The following is a 20,670-nucleotide window of genomic DNA, read 5'->3' as shown; positions in this document are numbered from 1 at the left end:
TAGGCTTGGGCTGGAGGTAGTGGGGCCAGTGACTTGCTTACTTTCATTTGTTTCCTGTTTAGTCAGCAGTGGTCCCAGTGATGACCACCTTCCTATCTCATTAACCCTTTTCCTTTCTGAGGTGACTTTCCACTCCAAACTCTTTAGACACAAAGCTACTCTGGAACCAGGCAGCTCACTCCTCAGGAGGCTGAGGCGGGAGGATCCTTTGAGCCCAGGAGTTCGAGGCTACAGTGAGCTGTGATCACACCACTGGACTCTGGCCTGGGCAACAGAATGAAACACTGTCTCTTTAAAAAAAGAAAAGAAAAAAACAAAAAGAAAAAGCAACTCCAGTGTGTGTCTTCTAGATGTTTTTATTTCATTTCTAGGGACCTGTCTTGCTGTCTTTTAACTTTGTCATTATTACTATTTTTTAAAGCAAAAAAGAAAGTTTAAAATACTGGCATAGAGGTTAAGCGACTTGTCATTGTGTTTTTAATAACTGAGGAGGGCTTTTCTGTTTGGAAAGAGATATTTATAGTAAGTTGTTCTTTTTCAATTATTAGTTTATTAAAATAGTAAATTTTAAAACCTAGTGTTTCTTGAACTTTCAGCTCAACTTGTAGATAATTTTTTATTTATAAAGTAGTAATTTTCATGTCAAAAATGGTTTCACTTATTCATTGATTAGCCTCACTTAGTTTCTAAATTTAACAAATTAAAGTTATTAAGGCTGTTATCACCACTTACAAATTTAATTAGAGTTCTGTAATGTTTTAAACTCTAATCACACATTTTAAGTATCTGTTTCTCTCAGACACCTTAACTAAGACTGATAACAAAACCAAGGAGCAAAGTCATCCTCGTGCTTCAGCAGCTCTTGGGAATTAATGCAGTAATCCTACTGGAAGCCAAGAGAAAAAAAGAATGCCTTAGTCCAGTCAAGGTTACGTGTTTTGAGGTACTGATTGATTGATTGTCAACATACTGGATCTGCTTGTGCCTTCCAAGGTGCTCTTTCAGATCTCAACAGCTAGTTTCTTTTCTCTTGTTGTGTTTTAAATCAGGCAGCCTCCAGAAGCAGAATAGGTTCAGAGAGACTCTCAACAGCTGGTGGTTTGATAAAAACAAAGCTTACTTGTGAGTAGGAGGTTTGGGTGTCTGTAGTCCTTCAGCTGGGAGTTACCTATTTGCATAGGTTGTACTTGTCTGCAGCCAGTTGTCCTAAACTACCCAGCATGTAAATTAACAGACGCTCTTGAATGTACTTTTTTTCTCTGTCGTCAAGCAGTAAGGATTTACTCTTTTCATTTTTCACAACGTAGCAAAAGACACCTCATTAATAGCTTTTCACTATAAAGACGGTAAAGATTGAATGACTTTCTCGTTTGGTTGGGATTCCTGGTGGAGTTGGACACTTAAATTCCTTTGCCAAGGCCTTTGGCCCCACCTCACATGAATGCTGTAACTGTCTTGTAATTTCGTGTGTGGGGCCTAGTGTGGGCACCGGTGGAATGCTGAACCCCGGCTGTGACACCGACTTTGTCTTGTCTTATTCTCGAGTGTCCTGTTGACCTTCTCCTGGAGTCTCATTATTGACGTACACAAGGGAAGTAAAGTAATGCAAGGAGACACAGCCTCACATTAGTTAGAAGAAACGCTTTTGGAGAGGCTTGAAATCGATTTTTTGAAATCTAAATATTAGAACAAAAGAGATATATTTAGTCTGCATATCTTAATAGGAGACGAGGCTTACAATAAAAACATTTATTACATCATTAAAGATGCAAAGTAGAGATAAGCAACCATTTGCAGGAGAGGGCCAGGTGGATGAATCAACACAATTGGTCTTTTTGGCAAGAATGTTAAAACCTGTAGGTTTTGATTTTGTTAATTGGAAAGAGCGAGGGAGATTAACAGGTGCCTGAGAAGTAATTAATCAGGGATTTAGAGCACTTTTATGTTATCAGGGAAAGGTGATTATGAAAGTGTCCACTTCAATCTTTAAGAGTACTAAGTGGAACAAACATTTATATTTTTATTGTATTGATTAACATACTCAGTGGTGAGCCATGGACTATGGAAAATGATCATTTGTAGGGGGTGGTGATAAAAGACTAAGAGTCAACTTAGGGTGAGGTTTGGTACATGAAAAAAGGTGTCAGATATTTTACTTCTGACTGCTCATGAGAACAAAGGCATCGTAATGCTTATAACCAACCTGTTGTTACACTTGACTCCTCTGTTTTTAGAGGCAGTGGGTGGGCTGGCCACTCACTCTACACCTGCCAAATCACCCATTCAGAAAGACAAACCAAGAAGGAACATTTTATATGACTTCAGAATTGGGGAAATAGGTGAGTAGGAAGCTGTACAAAATATGCACATTGGTTTCTGCATGTTAACTTATTTTGGGTTCTGGAATATAGAAGCCAGTATAAGTGCATCCATGTTTGTGTGCTATAGCCTTTTGGATGGAATTTGATCAGTATCAGAATAAATACATACATACATACTTATTGTGCATTAATTATTTCCTTCCCGGAGACAGTGCTGGATTCATCTTTTTTTTTTTTTTTTTGAGATGGAGTTTCACTTTTGTCACCCAGGCTGGAGTGCAATGGTGCGATCTTGGCTCACTGCCACCTCCACCTCCCAGGTTCAAGTGATTCTCTTGCCTCAGCCTCCCGAGTAGCTGGGATTACAGGCTCCTGCCACCATACCCGGCTAATTTTTTGTATTTTTAGTAGAGACGGGGTTTTGCCATATTGGGCAGGCTGGTCTCGAACTCCTGACCTCAGGTGATCCACCCACCTCGTCCTCCCAAAGTGCTGGGATTACAGGCCTGAGCTTCCATGCCTGGACTGGATTTATCTTAAAGGGTGTTGCATGGTTGGTTGCAGGTAATTTTTTTTTTCAACTTTTATTTTCGATTTGGAGGTACATGTGCAGGTTTGTTTCCTGGGTATACTGAGTGATGCTCAGGTTTGAGGTATGAATGATCCTGTCACCCAGGTACTGAGCATAGTATGCAATAGTTTTTCAACCCTTGTTCCCTCTCCTTCCCTACTTTAGTAGTCCCAAGTTTTTATTGTTGCCATCATTATGTCCATTAGTACCCAGTGTTTAGCTCACACATATAAGTGAGAATATGCAGTATTTGGTTTTCTGTTCCTGCATTAATTTGCTTAGGATAAAGGCCTCCAGCTGCATCCATGTTGCTACAAAGGAAATGATATTTTTATGGCTGCATAGTATTCCATGATGTATGTGTACACATTTTATATATCCAGTCCACCACTGACAGGCACCTAGGTTGAGTCCGTGTGTTTACTATTGTGAATAGTGCTGTGATGAACACATGAGGGTTACCAGAGAATTTGAGGACAGGAGTTGGGAGGGGAAGTGGAAGGGAGCAACTCCAGGAAACCACCAATAAGAGGAAATTTTATTCATGATAATTTTTTTTCCCTGTTACCATTCAATGGCTATTTATTTAAAAAAAATGTGTTCAAAGCAGTGCACTGGATGCAGATGAGGATACAATAGAAAACAACAGGCACGGTAGTGGTTCACACCTGTAATACCTGTGCTTTGAGGCCAGGAGTTCGAGGTTACAGTGAGCTCTGATTGTGCCACTGCACTCCAGCTTAGAGCTTGGGCGACAGAGTGAGACTCTGTTTCAAAGGGAAAAAACCAAACCAAACCAAACCAAATACAATAGACACATCCCCCTGAACACAGGGAGCTCATGCTCTAGTGTAAGGCTGTTCAATGGAACCTTCAGCAGTGATGGCAGTGATCTATAGGTATGTTGTCCAATATGGTAGCCAGTAGCCACATGTGACTATTGAGTGCTTGAAATGTGATTAGCATGACTGAGGAACTGAATTTTTTATTTTATTTACTTTATAATCATCTTAAATAGTTGCACATGGCTAATGACTACTTGGGCATTTGTAGTGGGTCAAGTGAGTTCTTGTTCTCATCTTCATATTTAGACCACCTCATTTGAGGTAACTAGGAAAATTTGATACTAAAATCCAGAGTCTCGGCTCAAATAATTCGATATACTGGGAAATCAGAGTCCCATCTTGGATGTATTTTTGCTGTGACATTTCTCAAAGTGGGTTCCATGGAATGCTAGTCCCTTGAGATATACTGCCAAAAAGAGTGCTGTGGTTAGTAAGGCTGGGAAATGCTGCCTGCTGCCATATCTTCCTGGAGCTGCATAGCGAATACAAGCGTATTTACAGACTCTGATGAATCACGCAGTAGAGAAATTGATACTTGGTAGAGATGTATTGTGGCTCAGTTTCCCAAACTTAGTTGGCGATCGCACTCTTTTATTTACCAGTACCTCTGAACACTTTTTCGGAAATGCTATTCTAGGGAGATAACTGAGCTTGGGTTAGGACTGTCTTAAAAGTGAAAGGAAGAGGCCGGATGCAGTGGCTCATGCCTGTAATCCCAGCACTTTAGGAGGCCGAGGTGGGTGGATCACTTGAGGTCAGGAGTTTGAGACCAGCCTGGCTAACATGGTGAAACCCCGTCCCTACTAAAAATACAAAAATTAGCCAGGTGTGGTGGCAGGTGCCTGTAATCCCAACAGCCTGACGCAGGAGAATCACTTGAACCCAGGAGGCAGAGGTTTCAGTGTGCTGAGATTGTGCCACTGCACTCTAGCCTGGACAATAGAGCAAGACTCTGTCTCAAAAACAAACAAACAAATAAACAAACAAAAAGGGGGAAATAGTGGTTATAGCCTCCGGTAAGTTCTTGGTTCTCCAAGAATATGAGAATTCTCCCATTCTCCTAGATTTTGGTAGGTTAGAGATATGACAGAATCGGGGCATAGAATTGCATGTTGCACATTTGGGCACTGAAAAAATGCTTCTTGTCAGTAACAATATCTTCAGAGTTTTTATACATATATTGTGTTCACCTTGGTTAGTCAGTTTCCTAATTGTTTCTAAGTTAGCCTGTGGTCTACAGTGGTCTAAGGTAGCCTGAATTAATACATGCACAGAGAGGTCGAATAGTTTGATTTTGCTTTTCTCCTGTTTAGGTTTATAGTACTTGGGCCAGGCGCGGTGGCTCACGCCTGCAATCCCAGCACTTTGGGAGGCTGAGGCAGGTGGATCATGAGGTCAGGAGATCGAGACCATCCTGGCTAACACGATGAAACCCCATCTCTACTAAAAACACAAAAAATTATTCGGGCGTGGTGGCGGGCGCCTGTAGTCCCAGCTACTCAGGAGGCTGAGGCAGGAGAATCACATGAACCTGGGAGGCGAAAGTTGCAGTGAGCTGAGATCTTGCCACTGCACTCCAGCCTGGGCGACAGAGAGAGACTCGATCTTAAAGAAAAAATAAAACAACAACAACAACAACAAAAATCCCCTAGTACTTCTGTGGCCATTTATACCTTCTGACTCCCTTTACAAAAGCCTACAAGGTCTCCAGAGGCGGTATTAAGGTCCCCTCATTTACTTGGTATAAATTAAAAGCACAGAGTTTAATGTACATCAATCAATGGCATTTTAGAAATTCTAGTTAGATTGTATTATAAATCAGTTCTTATGCTATTATATATGCGAGTGTGTGGGTATATGTGTGTGTCTATGTGCAAACACAAATCAGATCTCTAAGCTTGCTCATGCCTTACTTAACAATACAGCTAGGCTGGACTCAAGGTTATTCCTATAATAATGTCACCCTTGCTCACCTTCTGCAGTACTTTCTTGAGCAACAGAGAAGGAAATGGATTGAGCAGGCCATGGGAGTGGATCCTGCTGCATCCATCATGCTTGTAAGCTCCATCCATCATGCCTGCCGTGGCAGGAAAAGGCTCAGAGCTGCTGGGTAGTGTATCTTCCAAGGTCCCTTTCAGTGCCGAAATTCTGTCACTCTATGACAGCTTTATTGAGAGTTTCCATTGTAGTGAAGGTGCATTGTGGTCTAGCTGAAACTCTAGCATCAAAGGAAAGACACGCTCAAAATACTTCAAGGCTTCAAGAGAAAATGTTGGTGATGAAGTTGATTTTTGGCCTTATAAGAGGGCCAGAGCTTCTTGGGTGCCTTAACTTACCATTTCATTCTAAGAGTGTAGAAAACACTGCCTGTTTCTGCCATTTGGAACTTCTCAATAACCAATTCTTCTTCACCTTTCCTAATGTCCACCCCTCGACCCTGTGACTATCAATATTTTGCCTTAATTTTTTTTTTTTTTTTGAGACGGAGTCTTACTCTGTCGCCCAGGCTGGAGTGCAGTGGCACAATCTCGGTTCACTGCCACCTCTGCCTCCCGGGTTCATATGATGCTCCTGCCTCAGCCTCCTGTGTAGCTGGGATTACAGGCACCCGCCACCACGCCCAGCTAATTTTTGTATTTTTAGTAGAGACGGAATTTCACCATGTTAGCCAGGCTGGTCTCAAACTCCTGGCCTCATGATCTGCCTGCCTTGGCCTCCCAAAGTGCTGGGATTACAGGTGTGAGCCACTGCGCCCGGCCATTGTTTTTTTTTTTTTTTTTTTTTTTTTCCAATTTAAACATTGTTTACTATGATAAAATATACGTAACAAAATTTATCATTTTAACTATTTTGAAGTATACTGTCCTGGGATATTAAGTACATTCGCATTGTTTCGCAGCCATCAAAATTACCATTTTTAATTACTGCTTGGCTGCATGGAGGATGAGGGGAAATTTCCTCTTGGGGCCTGACCGTCCAGCACCCGCCTGTACTAGTAATTTGAGACTGTTATTCATAAGCAAGACCTGCCAACCCAAGTCGACCTCTTTCATAATATAACTAGACTTGTGGAAGGAGAATGACTCACTTTTGCATAGTCCCTGTTTGAGGCCACTTTCCTTCCGAAAGGAGACGAAAGAAAGTTGTAGTGTGAGCTTGTCCAGCCTTCGGCTTGTGTGGCCTGTGACCCAGGACAGCTTTGAATGCAGCCCAAAACCAATTTGTAAACTTTTCTTAAAACATGAGTGTTTTTTTTTGCAATTTTTTTTTTTTTTTAAAGCCCATCAGCTATCGTTAGTGTTAGTGTATTTTATGTGTGGCCCAAGACAACAATTCTTCTTCTTCCAGTGTGGTCCAGGGAAGTCAAAAGATTGGACACCCCTGTTGTAGTGGGAATGTTGAAGGTATTACCCCAAGCCTAGTGGTGTTCTCTCATTCTCCTGAGGGTGTCTGGAGATTTCTGGGGAAGGGACAAAATGCTCAGAACCACCAGCGACCACTTCCCATTCCACTCCTCCACCCCCATGAGAGTAGCTTTAAGATTAACCAGCCCGGCCGGGCACGGTGGCTCAAGCCTGTAATCCCAGCACTTTGGGAGGCCGAGACGGGTGGATCACGAGGTCAGGAGATCGAGACCATCCTGGCTAACACGGTGAAACCCTGTCTCTACTAAAAAAATACAAAAAACTAGCTGGGCGAGGTGGTGGGTGCCTGTAGTCCCAGCTACTCGGGAGGCTGAGGCAGGAGAATGGCGTGAACCCGGGAGGCGGAGCTTGCAGTGAGCTGAGATCCGGCCACTGCACTCCAGCCTGGGTGACAGAGCGAGACTCCGTCTCAAAAAAAAAAAAAAAAAAAAAAAAGATTAACCAGCCCACTGTTTTCTTTATACATGAGGTTTTATTGGGACACAGTCATGCCCATTTGTTTCCTCTGATCTGTGGCTACTTTTGTGTGGCATCAGCAGAGTTCAGTAGTTGGAACAGAGACTGCAATGGCCTACTGAAGCTAAAATACTGACTTTTTTGCCTTTTCCAGAAAAAGTGTGTGAACTCTGTAGGCCCTGAGCACCCTTGGCCCTGTGCCTTGTTTCAGTTCCCCCTCAAACAAGGTCTGAAGCGGGATGGACTTATCTGAGTACTGTGTGGGTGCCGTGTTTAATATGGAACCCTGCCCTGGTGTCCTGAAAGGCTGGGCTGTGGAGATGAAAAGAATCAAAGCAACAGCCCAGGTGTGGCAGAAGACAATGTTCTTTTATTCTGGACCATGCTTGAGAAGAGAGCCTGCTGGTTTACATAATGATCTGAGTAAAGTAAGTAGGAGTCCTTTAATTCATGAAGTAGTTTATTTGGAAGTTAATTTAAGGATGCTATAAATATTTGTAAGGTTGGGAGACTTACGGATTTGGTTAAAGGAAGTGGCTACCATTTGTTAAATTTTACAGTAAAAGCTTGAGGGTATGTCAGTACTGCCTTTGATTTGTCATACGTTCCATTTACCAAGAAGTCCAACTGAGGAGATTCTCTGTTCCCAAACTCTGAGTTCTTTATTTTTATTTTTTGAGATAGAGTCTCACTCTGTCACCCAGACTGGAGTGCAGTGATGTGATCTTGGCTCACTGCAACCTCCACCTCCCAGGTTCAAGTGATTCTTCCACCTCAGGTTCCCGAGTAGCTGGGATTACAGGCGTGTGCCACCAAGCCTGGCTAATAATTTTTGTATTTTCTTAGAGACAGGGTTGCACCATGTTGGCCAGGCTGTTCTTGAACTCCTGACCTCAGGTGATCCACCTGCCTCAGCCTCCTGTAGTGCTGGAATTACAGTGCTGGGATTACAGGCATGAGCCACCACGCCTGGCCCCCCGACTCTGAATTCTGCCAATAGGTTGTCCCTTACTGAACCCCATGTCCCTCCTTTCTAAAGGCCAGGAGATGGCCAGGTGCAGTGGCTCACACCTGCAATCCTAGCACTTTGGGAGGCCGAGGTGGGCGGATCACGTGGTAAAGAGATCGAGACCATCCTGGCCAACATGGTGAAACCCCGTCTCTACTAAAAATACAAAATTAGTTGGTCACGGTGGCGTGTGCCTGTAGTCCCAGCTACTCGGGAGGCTGAGGCAGAAGAATTGCTTGAACCCGGGAGGCAGAGGTTGCAGTGAGCTGAGATCGCACCACTGCACACCAGCCTGGCGACAGAGCAAGACTCCATCTCAAAAAAAAAAAAAAAAAAAAAAAATGCCAGGAGACAAGGATGCAAAATGATTGTCTTATACAGCGCCAGTGCAGCCAGCCTCTTGGTGCTCTTGGATTTAGGCTTTTTAATGTCTTTAATTTCTTAAATGTGTATGTGTTTAACTTTTTTTTTTTTTTTTTTTTTTTTAATGGTGTTAGGGGGTTGGTTTCAAAGCTGCTACTCAGAGTGGGGGCCATTCTAGTAGATCGATGTGGGTTCCTAAAGGCAAAGTTGTATGTGTTTCCCGTGGGATGTGAAGAATGGCCCTGGAAAGAAAAGCTAATGTGGCCACTGAGGGTTACGTCAGTCACAGTGCGCTCGCTTGGTCTGAGATGGAGGGAAGCGAAATCGTTGGGGTGTCAAAGTGGCCGTACTGACTTGGTGAGTTACTGTGGAAATGTTCATTTGCACTTTTTTGCTAATGAAATCATTTGCTGAGAGATAGAAATTTAGTGAGAAGTTCCTTCTCTCCCCCTTTCTTTTTTCTTTCTTTTTTTTAACCTTGAGCCGTACCAGCAATAGCTTTCATTAGCCACAAGAGTCATACAGTTAATGGAATCTTTGATTTTCCATCATGCCAGTTCCCTTTCCCAAAACTAATCTTAGGGTGCCTTAAGAGACAGCCTTGAAGAACAAAATGCAGAAGACCAGAAACCAAATCGTGTTGGTATTCTGGTTGAATGCTAATGTATTTTGGTGGAGGTCATTATTTAGAAACTATAGCTCTTGATGATAAAATTACCGATGGCTTTACCAGTTCCAGTAGAAGGGAGAGTGTTATAGACATATAGCTTTGAGAGACCATTGGAGGGCCAAGGCCAGCCATCTGAAAAGGTGATGTCAGCTCTCAAGTTCTTTACTTTGCTGATTAACCTCTAGGTAGTTTTCCTTTAGCTCAGTCCATAGAAAGTAAAAAGACGTAACACAGTCATTAAGAATTCTGACAAATGCTAGCTATGTTTTCACATTTTATTCTAAGACACTTCTGAGCGAAATGATACTTCTCTCCAGTGACCTAAAGTTAACGGCTTCAGAAGGCCCTTGACCTGGCTCTGCTTCCTGTAGAAATGATTTCAGGGTTTCCAATTGGTTACTAATCACTGGTTAAGTGAAAGCCAAATAAAACAATGCTACTTGCAGTTCCCTAGGGGAGCCGCTCATCTCCTCTTTCCATCTCATTGCCTGAAAGTGCTGCCATCATCTGTAGGAAATCAATATCTCCAGGTACTTAAAAAATATCCTGGCCTATGGAAATGGACTGTTATATCAGGGAATTGATCGCTACAACCCAGGGAATCGCAGAATGTTTAAAGGCAAGCAAACATCCTGAAGTAATAGAAAACCAAAGCCAATGATGTTTTTTCCTGTCCAGTAGTTTCCTTAACCTCATCCTCACTAGTGAACTACATCCGACACAATTAGGCTATTTACATGGCAAAAAACACCTGGCACCATTGTCCTGGGCTGGCCATCTTGCCTGTAGATCAGCTGGTAGAGCAACCAGTTATCAGGCTGCAGGTGCAAGAGAAGGGGGTGGCTCTTCTAGGTATGTTGGAAAAAATTAAAAGGTACACTGTTCCATATGACCAGTCTGCAATCTCTGCCTGGACAATTATGCTAAACTCTTAGTGGATCCACCTGCCACCCCCGCCACCTGAGCATCATTCTAGAGTGAGCTGCTAGTGTCATGTCTTCGCGCAGAGCCCTCCTGGGGTCTCCCTTTATATCTGGAACCAACCCTCCAGTCCCTATTCTGCCTGCAAAGTTCTGTGTGAGCTGGCTCTTGTTCCCTTTATCTCCCATCACTTCCCCCGTGCTCACTCCACTCCTGTTGCGCTGGCTGTTCTCCAGCACACCAAGCCTGCTCCCCCCTCAGAGTCTGTATTTATTGCCTGGAACACAGTTATTTTTACAGCCAGCATGCTTTACCCTTTTCTTTCCGTTCTTTGCTCAGAATCACCTTACAGACAGGCCTTCCCTGACCTAGTGAAGTTAGAACTGCTCCTCTACCGCAGCCTTTTCCCAGCCTCCAACATTGTAGCCTGTTTTATTTTTTTCTAAGCCACTATGGACACTTATCATGTTTGTGGATATGTTTATAATTTCTTTCCTGCCACTAGAATATCAGCTCCACAAGGGCAGGAATGTCTGTTTCACTCATTGTTCTATTCCCAACATCTAGAGGAGTCTTTGGCAGTGAATATCAACAAGTATTGAATAGGGAACCTCATAATTTAATAAAATAAACAATAGAACAAAAATCCAAGTGTCTGGTCCTGGCCCTTGTCCTTATATGAACTAGTTATGAGACAATGGAGAGATCACATAATTTTTTTTTTTTTTTTTTTTGAGGTGGAGTCTCACTCTGGCACAGGCTGGAGTGCAGTGGTGTGATCTTGGCTCACTGCAAACTTTGCCTCCTGGGTTCAAGTGATTCTCCTACCTTAGCCTTCTGAGTAACTGGGATTATAGGTGCCTGCCACCACGCTCAGCTAATTTTTGTATTTTTAGTGGAGACGGGGTTTCACCATGTTGGCCAGGCTGGTCTCGAACTGCTAACCTCAAGTGATCTGCCCACCTTGGCCTCCTAAAGTGTTGGGATTACAGTCGTGAGCCACTGCGCCTAGCTAGCGGTCACTTAAATTTACCAGTCTTACTTTTCTTACAAGTAAAATGCAATCAAGAATACCTGCCCTATTTTTAAGATGACAGAATGAGATAATCAGATGAGTATGCTGGAAGCTCTGTGTGTTGGTCTGACCTAGAGTTCTTTTTTGGTCTGATACCATGGGGCCTTTGCATATAGCAGATCCTCAAAAGCCATTGGCTTGCTATTGCCTTTACTCCCTGGTCACAGACCTTGTGATGGGTCTGTGCATCTGTGTATCTGTGCATCATTGCATCTGAGGTGTGACCTATGACCTAATGGACACCTTTCAATAAATTATGACATCAATAATTCAGAGGCTGACTGTGTAATTTCACTGCTCCCAAAGGCTGCAGAAATGATCTGCTTTCTACAGCCATAAAAGTTCTCTTAACATAAAACCTTCTACAGAAGTGGGTTTCACAGGCAGGCTGTCTTCAGTGACTGCAGGTGACAGTTTTTCAAAATCGAGTTTTACTTCAGTGAGTTTTCTTTTAGCCATGGATGATCTAAAAACATAGTTGTTACCATTGGGTACAACCTCTTTTGTCTTGAAATTTGACTCCAATCCACTAGTGGTTCACCATGCTTGGCAGATTTGGTTCTCACCTTTTCTTCCTGCTCAGAGGAGAGGAGTAACCAGTGGGGGAGGAGGATTAGAGGGTCAGGATGGCCTCAAGATTGATTCATCAACATGGACCTAATTCATCAAGTCCTGATTGATTGGAAATTGGTCATTTTGCTAGCTGTATATATTCATAAAGTACCCAAAATGTCCCTGGTTATGGAGAATAGTTTTGGCTTTAAAGAGCTTTATGTGCTGGTGGTGATGGTGGTGATAATAGATAGTATGATAATGGAGGGATACATTTCTATTTAATGATCTTTTGCCCTGGACCTGTTAGGGCAAACTTCCTCCATATGCACGACACTATGCCAAGCCCAGAGCTATGTTTAATTGAGTGACATAATGTCAAAGAAGTTTCTAGTTTAATTGGCAGAGATAGTCATAATATTATTGGTAATAATAATAGTAGGAGGCTAAATGATTTCCCAGTTTTTTTTTTTTTTTTTTTTTGGCTCTAGTCTGCTTGTGGGAGAGTTGAAGTGGGTCATATATATTTTATGAAAAATAATTTAAGAGGTAGTTGTGGGGTGGGTGAAGAACAAAGTGGAAAGGGGTTAGTTTTTTGGTTCCCTTGTTGTGAAATAGATTGCTTTGTTTGTTCTTGCTTGGCAAATTGAAATGGCAGCAGAGCCAACTGAAGCCATGGACAGTGACTATGGTGTTGTTTGTGGAATCGAAGGAACTTAGCAGGAGACACTCCCCAAACTCATGTTCCTTCCATAGGAGAGTAGATTAATAAAGTTGAATGTGGTGACTGTTGCTCAAAATTCAGGCTGGATCTGAATATGTGTTTGTTCATCTGTGGAGAACACATTTTTTTTTTTTGTTCTTGAGGTGATGGGAACAGTCAGAATAATCAATCAAGTGATAGGTTTTTTTGTCAGGGAATGTTTTACTGTCTTGCTAAGAAGTGTTCGTTTTTTTTCTGGAGTGGTATGATGGATATTTCAAGCCAGATTTGAAGAATATCATAGTCAGTGCTTGGAATTCAGTGATGTTTATTAATCTTTGGCCTCCTCTCTCACTAGGCCTTCATCTTGTCTATTGTGATGAGAATTCACTAGGTTCTGGCTGGGCGTGGTGACTCACGCCTGTAATCCCAGCACTTTGGGAGGCCGAGGCAGGTGGATCACTTGAGGTCAGGGGTTCCAGACTAGCCTGGCCAACATGGAGAAACCCTGTCTCTACTAAAAATACAAAAATTAGCTGCGGGTGGGTGTGGTGGCACATGCCTGTAATCCCAGCTACTCAGGAGGCTGAGGCACATGAATCACTTGAACCCAGGAGACGGAGGTTGCAGTGAGCCAAGATTGTGCCACTGCACTCCAGCCTGGGTGACAGAACGAGATTCCGTCTAAAAAATAAAAATGAAAAAATTGGAAAAAAATCATCAGGTCCCTTGACATAGAGCTCTTTGTGGAATGCCACGTGCTGTTTGACATATTGACAAGTTTGATATCATCGTGTGACTTGAGGACTAGGAAATCACAACTCATATGTATGTATGTATGCAGAATGTGATCACAAACTCACGTCCCTGAAAAATTAAGCTATCTATGCAGGCAAGAGAGTGATTTCGTTCAGAGTAATTGGTATTTCCTTCATTTATGTTATTAATATTTGACAGACACATTCTACTTGCTGTGTGCCAGATACTATTTTAAGCATTTTACAAATAACTTATTTCGCTGTCATTGAAGTCCTGTGAGGTGGACACTTCTATTACTCGATTCCTTTGTCACTTATACTTTTGTTTTATATTCAGGTGGCAGCCTATAGGCAGATGCTTGTAGCAAGAAAAATTCCTTGGAGAAAATCTCAGCTCTGCCTCATAACAGATGCCCTCCTTTTCCAGAAAGCTGGGAAAGTTCCACCTTGATTTGAACTTGCTGGCCAAACACCGGCTGTCTCTGTCGGCACAGATTTTGACAGGTTCAGACCCAGATTGGAAATGATTTTGATTCAGGTTGCTTTTGAGTCTGTGGAGAGTCCGAGTTTGTGGCAATTTCAGCCCACTCTATCCTCTGGGATTATGTGTTCCCAGAGAGTAAACTGTGTGGCCCCAGAGTCACCCTAGGAGGCTCTGAGTGACCGTGGATTTTGTGTTTTCACTCTGTGGATGTTGTGGTCACGGTGGATCATGTTGTGTGAAGTTTTGGGAGCATGTGTTGAAGGAACAGTTGAGATTTTAATCTTATTTTTGGTGGCTTATTTGGTATGTCCAACCCTTTCAGGTTAATTAAATGCCAGGTAGAGCTAGCCCACAAGTGGATTTCATTTTGAAAATGTGCCTGTTTTCCAGGAGCCCTTTGTGGCAGCCTGGTCTGGTTGCCCAAATATCATTTTGGCTTCTTGGTGCCTTAGTGCCTGGGATGAATTGGCCTGCCTGCTGCACTCTCTTCTCCTCAGCCCTGATATCCGCCGACTGGGTGGCTTCGACGCGCCTGCTGAGGGCTCTGGTTTCCTGCCAGTCTGGGAGGCGTGGGATCCCTTGCTTGGGAAGGGTAATCAAGCAGTACAACTAAGCCTGGGTGTGAGAGGTGGATTAAAGTGGGCAAGGAAGAAGCAGGGGAGAGGGAGGGAGCCAGCTGTCTGGAGTGGCCGGAAGAGGCAGAATATGGGCTCCAGCCTGGCTGGGACCCGTCAGCCCTTGTGAAGACTTTTTGGGCGGTAGTATTATAGTTTGGGTTTTCCCCATTCGTCTTCTCTGCTTCCCCTCTCCTAGGTTTTAGCTGCCCACAGAATCCTTTGAGGAGGTGATTCCTGGAAACGTGTGTTCACTGGATTTAGGAGACATCCACCTTGACTTCCTGTGTGAATATTTGACATGTCCTGACCAGTGTTTCCCTCCCACCCTGCAGCCCCCACACCCTGCTTTAACAAAAAGCTTCAAAGTTGAGGCCCTTTGCTCTGAGGTAGAAGATTTTATATACTCTTATTTTTCAGAAAAGGGCAGAAGAATGCAGTAGTCAGGAACGCAGTTCTGGGAACAGATTGCCTGGGCTCCTATTGCCTCTGCTGCTGATTGGCTGTGTGACTCTGATGAGAGATCTCTGTGCCTCGGTTTCCTCATCTTTAGAAAGGGCTAATAGCTGGGCATGGTGGCTCATGCCTGTAATCCCAGCAGTTTGGAAGGCTGAGGTGGGAGGATTGTTTGAGTCCAGGAGTTTGAGATCAGCCTGGGTAACACAGTGGAACCCTGTCTCTACAAAAGAGTTTTTAAAGAGTAGCTGGGTGGTGTGATGTGACCTGTGGTCCCAGCTACTCGGGAGTCTGAGGTGGGAGGATTGCTTGAGCCTAGGGGGTCAAGGCTGCAGCGAGCCATGGTTGTGCCACTGTTCTCCAATCCGGACAACATAGTGAGACTCTGTCAAAAAAAAAATAAAATAAAATAAAACCAAAAGCAAAGCAAAACAAGGGGTGATAATAATGCCTCCATCATAAGGTTAGGGAAATATTAGCAATTATTAGTTTCTCTGCCTTCCCTGTTCTCTATAAAGGGCCCTTGAGATGAAGGCATGAATTTTTGTTATGTTTTCCCACTGTTATATTCCTGGCACCTAGAATAGTGCTTGGTACGTAGTAAGTGCTTAGTATATCTGTTGAATGAATAAATGTAGGAAAGACTGTGCAAATGCTATTTGCTGTGGCTTCTTGTTTATCCTGTGGCTTTTGGACTATAGCAGGGACGAAGGAGGAAGGAAGGGCATGGAACTGGCAGTGTCAGAAAAGTGCAAGAATGAATAAATCCTCTGTCTTTCTCCACGCTTTCAGCTTTCTGATCGTTGAGCTGGCTGTTCTTCCTCACTGCTCTCTTTGGAATCAGAGACTCCCTAGAAGGGTGAGCAGGGTGAAACAGGTGCTTGCTGGCCACTGACTTAGGGGCTACATTAAGATTGACAGGAAGGCCGGGTGCAGTGGCTCATGCCTGTAATTCCAGCACTTTGAGAGGCCGAGGCGGGTGGATTGCCTGAGGTCAGGAGTTCAAGACTAGCCTGGACAACATGGTGAAACCCCGTCTCGACTAAAAATATAAAAATTAGCTGGGTGTGGTGGCAGGCACCTGTAATCCCAGCTACTCAGAAGACTGAGGTAGGAGAATTGCTTGAACCGGGGAGGCAGTGAGCCAAGATAGTGCCACTGCGGTCTAGCCTGGGCGACAGAGTAGGACTCCGTCTCCAAAAAAAGAAAAAAGAAGACTGGCAAGAAGCAGCCTCTTAGCACTGTCTGTGTGCCAGGTCCATCTTGGTGCTATATGTGCCTTAGCTTGTTTAAGCCTTAGCACAGCTCTGTGAAGTGAGGTCTTCTTAGCCCCATTTTATAGATAGGAAACAGAGGCACTGCGACGTTAAGTGATCTGTGCAAAATCATACAGTATTATAAATACTTATTAAATGCCCTTTTTTTGTTTGGTGTTTTTGTTTTTTGGAGACAGAGCCTCACTCTGTTGCCCAGGCTGGAGTGCAGTGGTGCCATGCCGGCTCACAACAACCTCTGCCTCCTGGGTTCAAATAGTTCTCCTGTCTCAGCCTCCCGAGTAGCTGGGACCACAGGTGCACACCACCATGTCTAGCTGATGTTTTGTATTTTTACTAGAGATGGGGTTTTGCCGTATTGCCCAGGCTGATCTCAAACACCTAAGCTCAGGCAGTCCACCCACCTTGGCCTCCCAAAGTGCTTGGATTACAGGTGTGATTGGCCTAAATGCCCTTTTTGTACCAGGCATTTGTGCTAGATACGAGGAGCCAGTGGTGAAGAATCCTGATGTGGTTCCACCCTCGAGGACATGCAGGCTAGCGAGTGTGTGGATGTTAACAAATAATCCCACAAATAAGGACATAGTGATGACTTGTGAGGAATGTGAGGGAGGCAGTGTGCCATGGGGCAGAGTGACAGGGGACCTGGTATGGGAAAGGGAAGACTTTGCTCAAGGGCAGGCCTTTTTCAGCTGAGATCTGAAAGCACAAGTAAGAAGTAGCCAGACCAAGAGTAGGGAAGAGACTTCCAGGCAGTAGGATCAGGACAGGTGAGTGCTCTGAGGCAGGAGAGTGGGGGCATTGGGAAGACGGCCAGTGTGGCCAGAGCAGGCGGAATGAGCAGACTGCAGAGGTGAGCTGAGCTACATCGTGCAAGACCTGTAGGCACACTTAAGGATTTTGGATTTTGTCTTGAATGCAATGGAAGCCATTTAAGGATTTCAATTAGGAGTACAAGGGGATCTCATTTACATTTGTTGAAAAACCTTTATGTTGAGTAGAGGGAGATGATTAGAAATGAGTGAGAATGGATGTGGGGAGATCAGCAGGAAAAGTTTATGCTTTGACTACAGGATTTAAAATGTGTATCCAAAATTCATATGGTCTCTTCAATAGATGCTGAAAAGATACTACATAAAAGTCAACATCTATTTTCATGTAATGTCTTATTTTGAAGTGTTTTTAGATTTACAGTACAGTTGCAGAGATAGCGTGTTCTCACATAGCATTTTCCCAGCTTCCCTTAATCTACATTTATTTTTGATTAACACTTTAATAAATTAGAAATGGATTTTTCCTTATTATAAGAATATCTCTCTGAAACAAACAGCTAACATCATCCTTAATGGTAGAAATACTTAGAAATGTTTCCGTTGAAGACAAGAGTAATACAAAGTTTCCTGCTCACTCATTTCAGAACATTCTGTGCTATGCAGCAAGGCAGGAAAGGGAAATCAGAAACAAAAAGTGATCCTCCTCAATACCTATAACATCCACAGAGTTAATTGAATTGAAAATCTAATATTGATGCCATCAGTGGAATGTCAAAAGTACAAAATAAATATCTAAAACTCTCTTCTAGAATAAAGACAAAGTAATTGCTGTTAAAACAACGGACTGCAGTGGCTTTGGCCCCTAAATCATGTAATTTTCTCTTGTAGGATGAGCCTGAAAAGTGGGGAAATGTGAAGAGAGGTCTTGGGGAACAATGGGTCTTGTCTGAGGAGAGGCCAGGGGTTGAACAGGAGACAAATAGGGAGAAATTAGTCATAGTGGGCACAGCCAAGGGGCCAAGGGTTGGAGCTTTTATCAGGCACAGGGCTGCAGAAAAAGAAGGGGCAATGATAAGGTAAATGGTTTGTTTTTAAAGTTTCGTTCTTGGCTGGGTGCAGCGGCACACGCCTATAATCCCAGCACTTTGGGAAGCCAAGGTGGGCAGATCTTTTGAGCTGAGGAGTTCAAGACCAGCCTGGGCAACATGTTGAAACCCTATCTCTATAAACAAAAAACAAAAAACCAAAAAAACCCCACAAAAATTAGCCTGGCGTGGTGGTGTGTGCCTGTAATCCCAGCTACTGGGGAGGTTGAGGTGAGGATCACTTGAGCCTGGGAAGTCAAGGCTGCAGTGAGCCTTGATCGCACCACTGCACCCCAGCCTGGGTGACAGAGCCAGATCCTGTCTTTAAAAAAAAAAAAAAAAGTTTTATTTCTAACTATGTTAATAAATAAATATGCAGTTTTAAAAACAGCTTAATCTTCTGCAAAGTTGGTTTCATAAAAATAAAAACAGCTTAAGTATTACTAAGCTGTTTTATTAAATATTACTAAGGTGCTTTTAATTGTTGTTATTTTCTGTAGAATAGTTTCTCTGCTGGGACCACAGGGGTGTGTGTATGCCATCATACTCAGCTAATTTTTAAATTATTTTTTTGTAGAGGTGGGGTCTCACTCTGTTGCGCAGGCTAGTCTTCAACTCCTGACTTCAAGCAATGCTCTTGCCTCGGCCTTTCAAAGTGCTGGGATTATTGGCATGAACCACTGCACCTGGCTGAATTTTTCTTTCTTTCTTTTCTCTCTTTATTTCTTAAAGAGATAGGCTCTCCTATTTGCCCAGGCTGGTCTCAAGCCGCTGGGCTCCAGTGGTTCTCTTACCTCGGCCTCTCAGAGTGCTGAGATTACATGCATGGTGTTCAGATTTTTTAAAACATCTGTTTAATTTGCAATATCTGTTGTTTAACTGGCAAGTTTAATGCGTTTATATCGTTTGTGATTAATGCATTTGGACATGTTTGTGCCACTGTAACCACTGATTTTTATCTGTCCAACTTTTTCTGTTTCTTCTTCCTACCCCCACCCCATCTTGTATTTTTGGAGGATATATTTAATTTTTATTCTTTTGTTTATATTCTGTTTTTTTCTTCTTACTCTTTTGGAATTTATGCACTGTATTTTCTATTGGTTTCCCTTGAAACTTTACCGTACATATTAAGCTTTAAAAGGTTTAAAGCTGGCGGACGCGGTGGCTTATGCCTATAATCCTAGCTCTTTGGGAGGCCGAGATGGGCGGATTGCTTGAGCTCAGAACTTAGAGACCAGCCTGGGCAACACGGTGAAACTCTGTCTCTACTTGCGTGGCATCTCCACGACTGGATTCCAAGGAGGGAGCTGGAGGTGGGCACGTTCTCCTCATTGTCCAGAGCTGGAAGCAGTGATCCAAAATTCATAGATATGTCAAGAAACCGTACTATCCTTTGCTGAAAATAAGTCATTTTTTATTTGATTAGATTCTCTGGAATGTGGATCTAAGCACCTGGAACATTTGATCCCCTAACGGATATAATCTTACACAGTCTTTTGGGGAGTAATTATTGTTTTTCTGTGAAGTCTGAAAAATGATGCAATAACTCTCTTTCCTGTACAAAGTGTGATGGTTTTAGTGTGATGGCAACGCATGAGTTTCTGAAGGATTCTGTATTTTGAAAGCTTTATTTTCAATGGTGAATGCTTCATTCATACAACTGTCATACAATTCTTGGAGTCTGAGTTTCTTGGAATTAATGTGGCATTGTTCTTAATTATAAATTAAGACATGTCGAATACACTAGGCATAATTTCTAGTACTGTGTGTGTATAGGGGTGTGCATTGAGGATATAGCAGCAGTGTTGAACTATTCTTAGCAATTAATTACTGAATACATTGCTGAAATAAGGAATTAGATTTAACTTTCCTTTAATATGGTGGTATATTTCTCATCCTTGCGATTTCTCCTGGGTTTTGATGATGCTTCCCACAAACAATTGTAGAATTTATGTAGTTACTCTTGCCCATTCATGTAATTTTTCAGACAACATACCTGTACATTTTGTGAAGGCAGGAACACTGAGTCACTCACCAGTGTATCCTCAGTTACTAAATATTTGTGGGAGCAGTAAGCATTATAATCCCCTGTTTTAAAGATGTTCACATTGGCACAGGAAGAGTCAAACAGCTTGGAGTATCAGTTAGGAATTGTGTTCGGCTGTGAGTAATGCATTTACGTGAAGTGAGTCTCCAAGCTGACTGCAATTGTAACCACGTGAGGAGATTTAAAAAACGACCACTGCCTGAGTTTCATCCGCAGAGATTCTGACTTAATTGGTCCAGGTGTATGTGGAGGGGTTGGGATTGTTTTT

At 43.0% G+C, this 20,670-nt stretch overlaps 1 protein-coding gene across 7 annotated transcripts in view; it reads left to right on the top strand.

Moving 5' to 3' along the window:
- The window catches only part of OSBPL10 (oxysterol binding protein like 10), a 328,443-nt gene that overhangs the window by 66,081 nt on the left and 241,692 nt on the right, over nucleotides 1–20,670 (top strand). The window contains exon 1 of one of the 7 annotated variants that reach the window (XM_073023670.1): nucleotides 7,767–8,046. The exons of the other annotated variants lie outside the window; for them this stretch is intronic. The gene's annotated coding sequence lies outside the window, so the exon portion shown is untranslated. Of the gene's footprint in view, nucleotides 1–7,766; nucleotides 8,047–20,670 lie in introns of those variants that run through there. 7 annotated transcript variants of the gene reach the window in all.

The sequence above is a fragment of the Chlorocebus sabaeus genome, chromosome 15 (assembly GCF_047675955.1).
Source record: "Chlorocebus sabaeus isolate Y175 chromosome 15, mChlSab1.0.hap1, whole genome shotgun sequence".
In the NCBI taxonomy this organism is placed as follows: Eukaryota; Metazoa; Chordata; class Mammalia; order Primates; family Cercopithecidae; genus Chlorocebus; species Chlorocebus sabaeus.
This window is presented reverse-complemented; position numbering and strand designations above follow the sequence as displayed.